We start from the raw sequence: 11266 nt of genomic DNA, 5'->3' as shown, positions 1-11266 counted from the left end.
TGTGTGTGTGTGTGTGTGTGTGTGTGTGTGTGTGTGTGTGTGTGTGTGTTTGCGTGTTTGAGAGAGAGCATGAGCAGGAAGAGAGAGGGATAGACAGAATCCTAAGCAGGCTCTGCACTGCCAGCGTGGAGCCCACCCCGGGGCTTGAACCCATGAACCTGAGATCATGACCTGGGCCGAAATCAAGAGTGGGACGCTTAACTGACTGAGCTATCCAGGCACCCACTCACGGCCAAATCTAATCTTAACCACCAGAGAGAGTTACAAAAAAATTCAAGCGAAAATAAATGGCAGAAACATAATGGAGTAGAGGATCAGACTGTAAGGGTTGGTGTTTCCTGTTGATGTTCGGGAAAAAAAAATACATTTAGTGAAAGAAAAGCAAGGTATGTTTTTTCTTTTTTCCCCCCTATTTTTTATGTATGTATGTATATATTTATTTATTTATAGAACACAAGTAGGAGAGAGGGGCAGAGGGAGGGAGGGAGGGAGGAAGAGAGAGAGAGAGGGAGAGAGAGACTCTTAAGCAGGCTTCATGCTCAGTGCAGAGCCCCATGTGGGGCTTGATCCCACAACCAGGGGGTAATAAATGACCTGAGTGGAAATCGAAAGTTAGATACTCAACTGTCTGAACCACCCAGGACCCCCTCCTTTTTTTTTTTTTTAACATTTTTAAAATTCATTTTTGAGAGACAAAGAGAGACAGGGTGTGAGTGGGGGAGTGGCAGAGAGAGGGAAACACAGAATCTGCAGCAGGCTCCAGGTGCTAGCTGTCAGCACAGAGCCCGACGCAGGGCTCGAGCTCACGGACCATGAGATCGTGACCTGAGCCGAAGTTGGACACTTGACCAACTGAGCCACCCAGGAGTCCCAATTTTTTAAAAAATTGAATCGTAGTTCACACACAATGTTCCATTAGTTTCAGGTATACAACATGGTGATTTAACAACTCTATATGTTATGCTGAGCTTACCGTGTATCACCATACAGCACTATTACAATACCATTGACTGTATTCCCTAAGCCAGGTATGGTTTTCAACTGTGTGTCCACAATGCCAGAGGTAGAAGCTGGTAAAAAGTAGGTGCTTGAATAATGTTTGCTAATGCATATGTTAAGGTAAACATGTGGGTGAATGAAGATCTTAGTATTTGCACATAGTGGACATATATAGGGATCAAAAGGCCATCTTGCTGTTATCGTTCTGTAGGAATAATGTTCCTAGTATTTTAAGAAAAAAAAACAGAGCTTTGTGGGGATATTCTCAATGCTATTCAGAGAACTTACTCCAAAAATTAAACATTATAATAATAACAGTAGCAGCAGCTCCGACGACAGGAAATAACATAGGTTAACCTAACAAATCGGGAAGAGTACAGAGTGCATTTGTTTCCCTGGAGAGATTGAGTAAAAGCTTTCCTTGTGGAACAGAGAGTGCAGTATGATTGTTAATCTTGATAATCTGCTCGAAGGAAACTCGTCTTTAGAGACCAATATTTCACACGAAGGGAAACAGACTGCCAGAAACAAGGGCAAGGGAAATCCCTCAACCTGATATTCAATTTGGAACCCAATTTATGTAAAATATCTTAAGATGGGCATGCTTTGGGGTTACAGTGAATGAATTCTAATTGGAGACAGAGCAATTAATTCTAATCAATAAACTCAATGATGTATTATCTACTGAGATATCAAAGAAATAATTTAATTTAACAAATATTTATTGAGCACTCTGCTAAGATTTATGAAAGATGCAAATAAGGCAACATATTGTGTCTGCTCTTAAGCGACTTACTCTCTGAAGAAAATGCCTTTGCTGTACTTGCCAGTGCAGTTCCTAGAGGAAACAGAAGCGGAACGAGACAGGAAGGCTGGTGAATGCTATTTCTGTCGGAATTTAGGACCTCGCTCAAAATGGAGAAGTACCACATTTGTATTGGGTATTGTTTCGGTATTGGGTATTGTTCCTGTCTGTGAACTACAGGAATCCTTGATGCCTCGCTAATAACTATCATGCATGTGTTACTACTCTTTCAGTGGCCTGGGATAAAAATTAACTCAAACTTTGCCAGGCAAAGAAGAAGGTGAGCATACCGGTTGCTGCCCGCAAAATACCTGCTGACAGTTTTCAAGCAAACCAAGATTCTTTTCTTTGCCTTTTTTAAAAAGTTTTTTTTTTATTATTTTTTTGTTTTTTAACGTTTATTTATTTTTCAGACAGAGAGAGACAGAGCATGAACGGGGGAGGGTCAGAGAGAGAGGGAGACACAGAATCAGAAGCAGGCTCCAGGCTCCGAGCTGTCAGCACAGAGCCCGACGCGGGGCTCGAACTCACGGACCGCGAGATCGTGACCTGAGTCGAAGTTGGACGCTCAACCGACTGAGCCACCCAGGCGCCCCAAGTTTTATTTATTCTTAAGAGAGAGACAGAGCATGAGTGGGGGAAGGCCAGAGTGAGAGAGGGACGCAGAATTCAAAGCAGGCTCCAGGCTCTGAGCTGTCAGCACAGAGCCGGACGTGGGGCTTGAACCCACAAGCTGTGAGATCATGACCTGAGCCAAAGTCGGACACCCAACTGACTGAGCCACCCAGGTGCCCCTTTTCTCTTTTTCTTTTTCCTCGACCACAGAACTTGCATGGATAAATCTCTCTCTTTGCTTTGCTTCACGTACAACCCTAAGAGAATACTCTTGTATTTCTCACGCCTGGGTGGGATTGGTCTCATCCAAACGCAGTGTGCTGGGCAGTATGATTTTCCGAATGAGAGAAGGGTGATTTCCCAAAGGAAGTAATTCTTACATAGACACACCAAAGCGTAGTTGACTACTCAGGAAAAAGAAATGGAAAACTAGTGAATTTTTTAATAAATAGAAGATGGGATGAGCAGAAAACAAAGATAACATTTCAGTCTCTTCTTACATATCGAGAGTCACAATACTGCAGAGAAAGGACAGTATGAAAACTGAGTATTTGGTTACATAGATGATTTTAAGGAATAAGGTTAAAAAGTTATTTTTAGTAGTTGCATGGCTTCGGGCAGTAATTCCTAAAGTGTGTTTCCCATGTGATATTACATGATAAAAGGATTTCATTGACATATATGTCAACATTGCATATTATATTCGTCTATTCAGACTTTTCAGTACATATTACTGTAACAAAGACTGGAGTGTTTTAGAATAGATAAGCCCATTTTAATTTGTTTAAAAATAACATTTATTCTATTTCACTGGGGATTTTTAAAAACACACTATAAAAATTCTAAACACTGATTTAGGAATGAAGAGATACAATCCTTACCAAGAGAACTTGAAATGAAATTTTAGCAGATCGGTATACTCTCATGAGGGTCGTATGTGTTGGAATTTCAACAAGTTGTATGTTATGGATTGAATTGTGCTCTCCCCTGCAAAGAGATATGGTGAAGTTCTACCCATGTACCTTAGCAGGTGCTGTTCTTTGGAAACAGAATCTTTACAGAGGTAATCAAGTTAAAATGAGATCATTAGGGTGGATCCTGATACAATATTTTTGGTGTCCTGGGGAAATAGTGGGCTGAGCAGAAGACTGTTGGCCCAGTTGGTTGAGCATAAGACTCTTGATTTCAGCTCAGGTCATGATGTTGCAGTCCATGAGTACAAGCCCCATATCGTGCTCTGTGCTGACAGTGTGGAGCCTGCTTGGGATTCTCTTTCTTCTCTCTCTACCCCTCCCCAGCTCTCTCTGTCTCTTCCTCTCTCTCCAAATAAATAAATAAACATTTTTTTTAAAAGGCGGAAATGTGGACACAGAGATAGACATGCACCCAGGGAAAATGATGTGAAGACAAATAAGATGGTCATGTGACTGTAGCGTTGCACCTACAAGCTGAGGAAGGCCATGTATTGCCTGCAAACACCAGAAGCTAGAAGAGGCGGGGCATGATTGTCCCCTAGAACTATCGGGAGCATAGCCTTCCTGATTCCCTCATTTTGGACTTTTAACCTCCGGAACTATAAGGCAATATGTTTATGTTGTTTTCAGCCACCCAGTCTTTCTGACTTTGTCACAGCAGACCTAGAAAACTGATGCAGCTTACAGCAAGGTCATGACATCAGAGTCTTTGATCCCCTCATGATGTGGCAGTCTTCCCTTCCACTGTGTAGACATGGCAGCTAGCATTCCCAGAAACTAGAGATTTGCTTCGGTTGTCTGCATGACAGTCTCAGGAGTCACCAGTACCCAATCAGCACCCAGTCAGTACTGCTTGGTTGCTGGGGCCATACTTTAACAAGGGTGTGTCTCCTGATTGCCTTTGGCTTATCCAGTTTGATACAACAAAAGTGCATATAACCGTCCCCAAATTATCTCATACTAATTTGCTTAGGTAATACATTAAGAATCTTCAAAAAGAACTCAACACGCTAGAAAATCATCCCAAACCAGTGATGTTAAATTTAATAGGGATGAATATGAAAAACTACACCTGTATCCAAAGGTAAATGCCAGAAATCACATCTCGAATGTTATTTCATGTTCTTGTATTTATGCTGGGAAATCCAATGTGTCTTTGAAGTCGCTCAGCTTTTGGCTTTGTCTCTGGTGGACTGGAGTGCTCACTCCTGCTGGCAAACTGGACCCGATGGAGAAGTCCACTGCAGTAGCATTGCCGTTGTGTTACTTTTCACCAGACTGCACACGAACGCTTTCTTTCCATGCACTGAATTTGGGATCAGGATGGGTTCATTCTACACAGTTTTGCAATGTTGAACGAAAATCCTTTTGGCTAAGATGGAGAGATTTTGGCAGCATAGACAATTTTAGATATATTTGAAGGAATTTGAAAAAAAAGTCTTTCCAAAGAATAATGACACACTTAATGCAAAGGCAACGAAGACAGTTATTATAATGGGATGAGTAGAAGAGCAGAGGTCAATAACCTAGCTGTGCCACGCTGAGTTCTTCGGGTCTGCTCATCGACAGCAGCCATGTCAGTTTTTAGATCTTCTTAACTAGTGCTCCAATATGTAAGCAGCATTCTGCTAATTTCTTTCTTCCATTCTTGTTCACTTCTGCTTTGGTGAGTGCTACAGGATATTGTTCTTTACAGGGAACACCTGTTATTAGCCATAAATGTTACTATACTACTAACATACATATATTTGGGAGAGAGGGGAGTTATCAGCTTTCACTATTTCTGCTTCTCAACTCCCAGTCATTCATTCATTCATTCCTTGGTGCTCAAACTCCTATTTCTTTTTAGGAATTAAGCAGTTTTCCTGAGACTGTACAAATAGGAATTTATTGTTAGCCATTTATAATGTCATTTGACAAATTTAAAAATACATTGACATTTTAAATCTTGGAAGATAAGATATTTGGAACACTTGGAAATATCCAGATATATACATGTACACAAATAACAGTACATATGTGTTCACTGAACTTTCTGTCACTTAACTACTCTAGAAATAGAAATTTAAAAGGCTATGGGAGAGTTTAACGACATCCTCAAGCATCTGTAGATTTTGAAATTTTAGCTGTTTATACACTGAAGTCATACTGTGACGATACCCTCTGCATGCCAGACATGAGGCTGCAAGTCGTAGATTGTGATTTGCAGCAATGAAAGATAGAGCTGATTCTTAATAGAGCAAAGCTGGCTTTCTATAGTGCCTCCAACACAGGTCCAACTTTTTGGCTGGTATCTTTGCAAGCTGTGATTCTCTTATTTTGGAGGACGGTTTTATTCAAAGATGAATCATGTGGTGTTACTAAAAGAAGTGGCTTCAATGTCGAACAGGCGGGAGGCATGTGTGTAAGTTCTCTTGCCTACACTGTTGGAGTGAATGAATAACTATTGCTTGTTACTAGACTTCTCACAATGTCTTCCACAACTGGCTCACAGGTAGTTCTATGTAGGTGAATTCAAAGCATTTCATTGTTACACTTTTTTGAGTTTGTTACTCTCTTTTAACCCTAACAATTCAGGGGCGCCTGGGTGGCGCAGTCGGTTAAGCGTCCGACTTTAGCCAGGTCACGATCTCGCGGTCCGTGAGTTCGAGCCCCGCGTCGGGCTCTGGGCTGATGGCTCAGAGCCTGGAGCCTGTTTCCGATTCTGTGTCTCCCTCTCTCTCTGCCCCTCCCCTGTTCATGCTCTGTCTCTCTCTGTCGCAAAAATAAATAAACGTTGAAAAAAAAATTAAAAAAAAAAAAAACCCTAACAATTCAGACTTCCCAAATGAGAAGACCGTTCCATTTCTGTTCTTAACTTCTCACCAGGTGTCTGGTGTGCTTTGCTGAGATTCCAAATGGCCAAATTTATCCCCACCATTTATGTGAATTTTCCTCATCCATACATCATTCCCACTGGGGCTTATATTTCTTCATCAAAACATTCAACATACATTGGTTGAGTTCTGGGGATTCATCAATGAAGCCAACATGTCCTCTTGTACCTTACATTTGATTTGATGAATACTCTGGTTCCCATCATGAATTTGAGCCATGTTATGCAATGGTAAGAAACTTGACTAGTTCAGAAAGTCCGTGCTTTTTCAGGGTTATTATTATTCTGTTACTTGGCAGTGGAGTCCATATCCTTTTCCAGTCTTCTTTATAATTGCAATTCCTTTGAGAGTGTATGTTGGATTTCATCTTCATATTTGGTGATTCTTTCATTCATTGCAAATGATAACAAACTTCTAGTGCTTACTATTTACCAGAAATTGTACTTTATATAATATATATGAGTACCTTCTATGGATGAGCTCATTTACTCTTCACAACTGTCATAGGAAGTGGATATTACTGTTATTTCTGTGTTACAGATGAGGAAGTTGAGGCACAGACAAGTCAACTTGCTCGAAGTCAGCTACTTAGTAAGGGCTAGAACAGGAGTTCAAACTCAAACTGTCGAGCTCTGGAGACTGTGTTCATCACTGCTATCAGTAGTGTTCATTTCATACATGTATTTTTATGTATTTTGTGCATGTAGTGTTACTAATTTAATATATAGCATATCATGGGGACATATAGCAGTATTTGTTTTGCCAAACTGACTTTAACTGAAAGTTGTGAACACTTTTCATAGACACTTGCTATGAATTGATGATGTTTTTTACCCAGAGATCTTTTATCTTTCTGCCCACATATACTGAACGGGGACATCACTGGGGACATACATTTGTACCTCTAGCTGCCCAAAGTTTTCATATCTCCTGTGTAATTTTTTTTGAAGATAAAAGAAGTAATGAGTGAAGAAGAGATAAGAAGTACCAGGACTGAACTGTGTACCCACTAAATTCATATATTGAAGTCACTCCAGTATGATGGTATTTGGAGATGAAGCCTTTGGAGGGTACTTAAGGTTACGTGAAGTCATGAGAGTGGGGCTCCCATGCTGGGATTAGTGGCTTCAGAAGAAGAGGAAAAGAGAGACAAGGCTGTGTCTCTGATATGAGGACTCAGAGAGAAAGTGACCATTTGGAAGCCAGTGAGAGAGCTCTCAACAGGAACAGAATGTGTAGGAGTGAGTTCACCTTATTTGTGGACTTCTCAGCCTTGGAACCGTGAGAAATAGATGCCTGTTGTTTAAGCCACTTAGTCTATGGTAATTTGTTGCTGCAGCCTGAACAGACTGATACAGGAAGGTAGAGGATAAAAGAGTGACAGACAGTTTTCATGGGAATTATAATCTGACCTTAACCAGGTCTCAAACCTACTTGCTTATCTTTGTTTTGTTTACACAGTGCCTAATAACTATGACCAAAAGTTGAATGTCATATATATACAGCATATATACACACACACACACACACACACACACATCTTATACATACATATATATATATCTTATATATATATGATATATACATCATATATATATATATCGTGTGTGTGTGTGTATATATATATATATATATATATATATATATATATATATACTTGCGTGTGTTGTGTGTGTGATGCAAATGAATGCATTTTTGTTGAACCTTCCAGTTTTATGGGTTGTTTAATATCTTTAAATAGAGTAAGCATTTAAAAATTTTTGTGAAAATCATTTTTTTGTGTGTTTAAAGATCACTTTTGGCACACATTGCTATTAAATGTTATTCTCCTGTTTCTTAACATATGTATTGTTTGCTTATATCTGTTGATTGGTTGGACTGAATGAACAGGTATGATACAACCTGTTTATGACATCCATAACTCCTTTAAGAACTCAGATCAATGATAATAAGTAATTATACTTTTCTTTAAAAGCCCTTATAAAATGTAACAACTAGAATTAGAGGAATTTATTTGCATCGAGTTTGGTATTTATATAATCAAAATATTTACATGTTTTACATAATTTACCTATCATCTAGCACTGAGTAGTAGAACCTAAATACTTTTTTTTTAATGTAAAAAAAAAAGTCAGTGAATACCAAATAAATAACCAACTCAAATGTCATGGAAAGCTGAAGAAATTGTAGCTACCTTTAGGTTAAAATAAAAGATTATCAACTTCTAGAATTGTCGGCTTTGGGATGACACATTGTTTCAGAAAGCTACCAACCAGCATCTTGAGTAAGTATTGGACTTATGAATATGGCTTGTTAGCATCTTAAAATTTTAATTTTTAAAATTTCTGTATACTAACCGTAGCACCTAGGAGAATGGATCAAATTACGTGACTGAAAAAGTGATCGTATACTTGTCGCGCTCTACATTTTTTTAAGGCTTATTTATTTATTTTGAGAGAGCGAGAGAGAATGGGAGGGGCAGAGAGAGAGGGAGAGAGGGCGAATCCCAAGCAGGCTCTGTACTGTCAGCACAGAGCCCGATGTGTGGCTTGAACTCATGAACTGCGAGATCATGACCTGAGCCGAAGTCAAGAGTCAGATGTTTGACTGAGCCACCCAGGTGGCCCTCCACACTTTTTTTCTATGCCGGAAACATTCCTTTCCTTGGAAGATATCTTTCTAATGCTACCAAACCATGCAGGGCAGTATACGTGTGCTAGAATCAATATTACTCTTAGTGGGACTCTCAAATTACATTTTTATCAGATTTGTAAGGTGCAGCTAAGACCTGTTACTAAATCATAAAATACTGTGCGTGTGTGTGTTTGTTTCTATGTTTGCATATTTGTGTAGGTGTGCATAGGAATGGAATGTTTAGGTAGAGAAATGTATGGTATATAAGAAAATAGCTTTAAAAACAGAAAGCAATTGTTAGCAGGGTATAGATTGATGTCATTAAAAGATCCTCTTGGCTTTAAATATAATACAATAATGATATGTACAGACAGAATATTAAGGAAACACATTGAAAAGATACTGAAGTTAATGTTTTTTTTTTTTTTAACATTTAAGCTAAATTCTAAATGGCTTTAATGACTAGTAACTAAAATGGAATTTGCAGTTGCATAGCAGGGGGAATTAAAAAACATTTTTCTTTTTTACTAGAATTCAGGCCATTTATCTCGTCCACTGTTTTCACTGACTCCCTTCCTGAGGGTCATTGTTGTGTATTATCCTTCACTCACAGAGGTGGTTTTGTTTATTTCATATTTTTTATCTTTTATAAGCAGTTCTCCACATAATCATGAAAATCTGCCTGTAAGCCTCAAAGCATTTAGACATGCTTTGAATTAAGGATCCAAAACATAGTAATAATCTACTCTCAGAAGGTCTTAATACACTCTGCACCAGAAGGATCCTATTCTGTTATGGACAGCATGCTGGTTTTGTTTTCCAAGTGTTTTAAACTAAAGGAAAAAAATGTTAACTTCTTAAATAAAAGTGGTCATCAACCGCTGTTCTCATTTGAACATAGTTTGTCTTAATTTAGCAGACTTTATTACAAAGGTTGTAGAATATTTTTTATGTAATGAGTATTAAATGCAGAATAAGAATATTCAGGACACATTTGCTGTGTCTCTGGAGTAAGTCAAAGTGAAGTATGATCAGTCTGTCTCTTAGTCAAGCGTACTGTTATGGTCGTTCCGAGAAGACAGAACAATCAAATGTTGTGTAAAACCATCAACCTTTGTTTTAAAGGCGGTCTTTGCTGACGCTGCTTACCAAATGTGAGTGCGGGAAGGCCAGCCGGACAGCAGTGCCTCCTTCATGGTGCTTCTGTTTGACGGACTTCAGCTGCCGGTCATTGGGTGCCCTCCAGAAAGACTTCATGGTGTGACAGAGCAGCCTCTTCCACTCACGACTCTTCAAGCCTTCCTGTAGTACCATAAATTCCTCACTTAGACTCGAGTCTAATGGCAGTCACGATACTCTGTGTTGGTACACGGTGTTGGGGAACTGTGGAGAGCTGCCTATCATGACACCTTGCGAGAGCTTTCCTTTCTAACCTGCATTAAATTAGCTGATGTTTGCACACCCGGGAGTCTTTCACTTCTTGAATATGTCACAGCTCAGCAGGACCAGGCGTCTTCAAGGAGGGACGGTCCTACTGAGCTATGTCATCATGACAGTGCTTCAAGGGAGAGGGGGTGCAGCCCAACCCCTTACTTCCCGGTGGGTTTCTTCACCGGGATGCCCGGTGCAGCTTCGACTACCGGCTCTGCGAGGAGGACTTACAGACCTCAGCCCTGTGCTCCAGATGCACCTCTCCAGGTGGCGCTCCCCTTAGAATAGCCAGATAAGCCTTGTTCTCAAAACATTAAAAATTGATATGCCCTCTGCCAGACCTGCTTTTTCTTCTAAACTCCATGTTTACCTTTTTTTTTTTTCCCTTTTTTTTTTTTTTTCACCAGGCTACACAGTGTTGTCTGGGAGTCACTCTAGATTGTAGATTCTCCATTCTAGCCTTCTTCCCCTCTCGCTCATTCTGCTGGTCCCATTGACCTTTGCCATGTCGCCTGGCTGATGTGAGGATCCCTAACATTTGGCATTGAACCACTACCATAGTTTCCAGTGTGGTCTCCCTGCCTTCAAGTTCATATTCCCACAATCTGTCCCCTATTCATCTTAAAGAGAAAGGAATGAGGGGTTACTCAGATTCCTCTTGTCACAGTTATTTTTCTTTTCTTTTTTTTTTTTAATGTTTTTTATTTATTTTTGAGAGACAGAGCATGAGTGGGGGAGGAGCAGAGAGAGAGGGAGACACAGAATCGGAAGCAGGCTCCAGGCTCTGAGCTTTCAGCACAGAGCCTGACGCAGGGCTCGAACTCACGAACTGTGAGATCATGACCTGAGCCGAAGTCGGACGCTTAACCAACTGAGACACCCAGGCACCCCTTGTCACAGTTATTTTTCTAAAAAAATCCCTGAATATGTGA

The sequence above is a fragment of the Herpailurus yagouaroundi genome, unplaced genomic scaffold (assembly GCF_014898765.1).
Source record: "Herpailurus yagouaroundi ecotype Mexico unplaced genomic scaffold, PumYag 142, whole genome shotgun sequence".
NCBI lineage: Eukaryota > Metazoa > Chordata > Mammalia > Carnivora > Felidae > Herpailurus > Herpailurus yagouaroundi.
The sequence above is the reverse complement of the archived record's forward strand: the minus strand, read 5'-3'. Positions refer to the sequence as shown.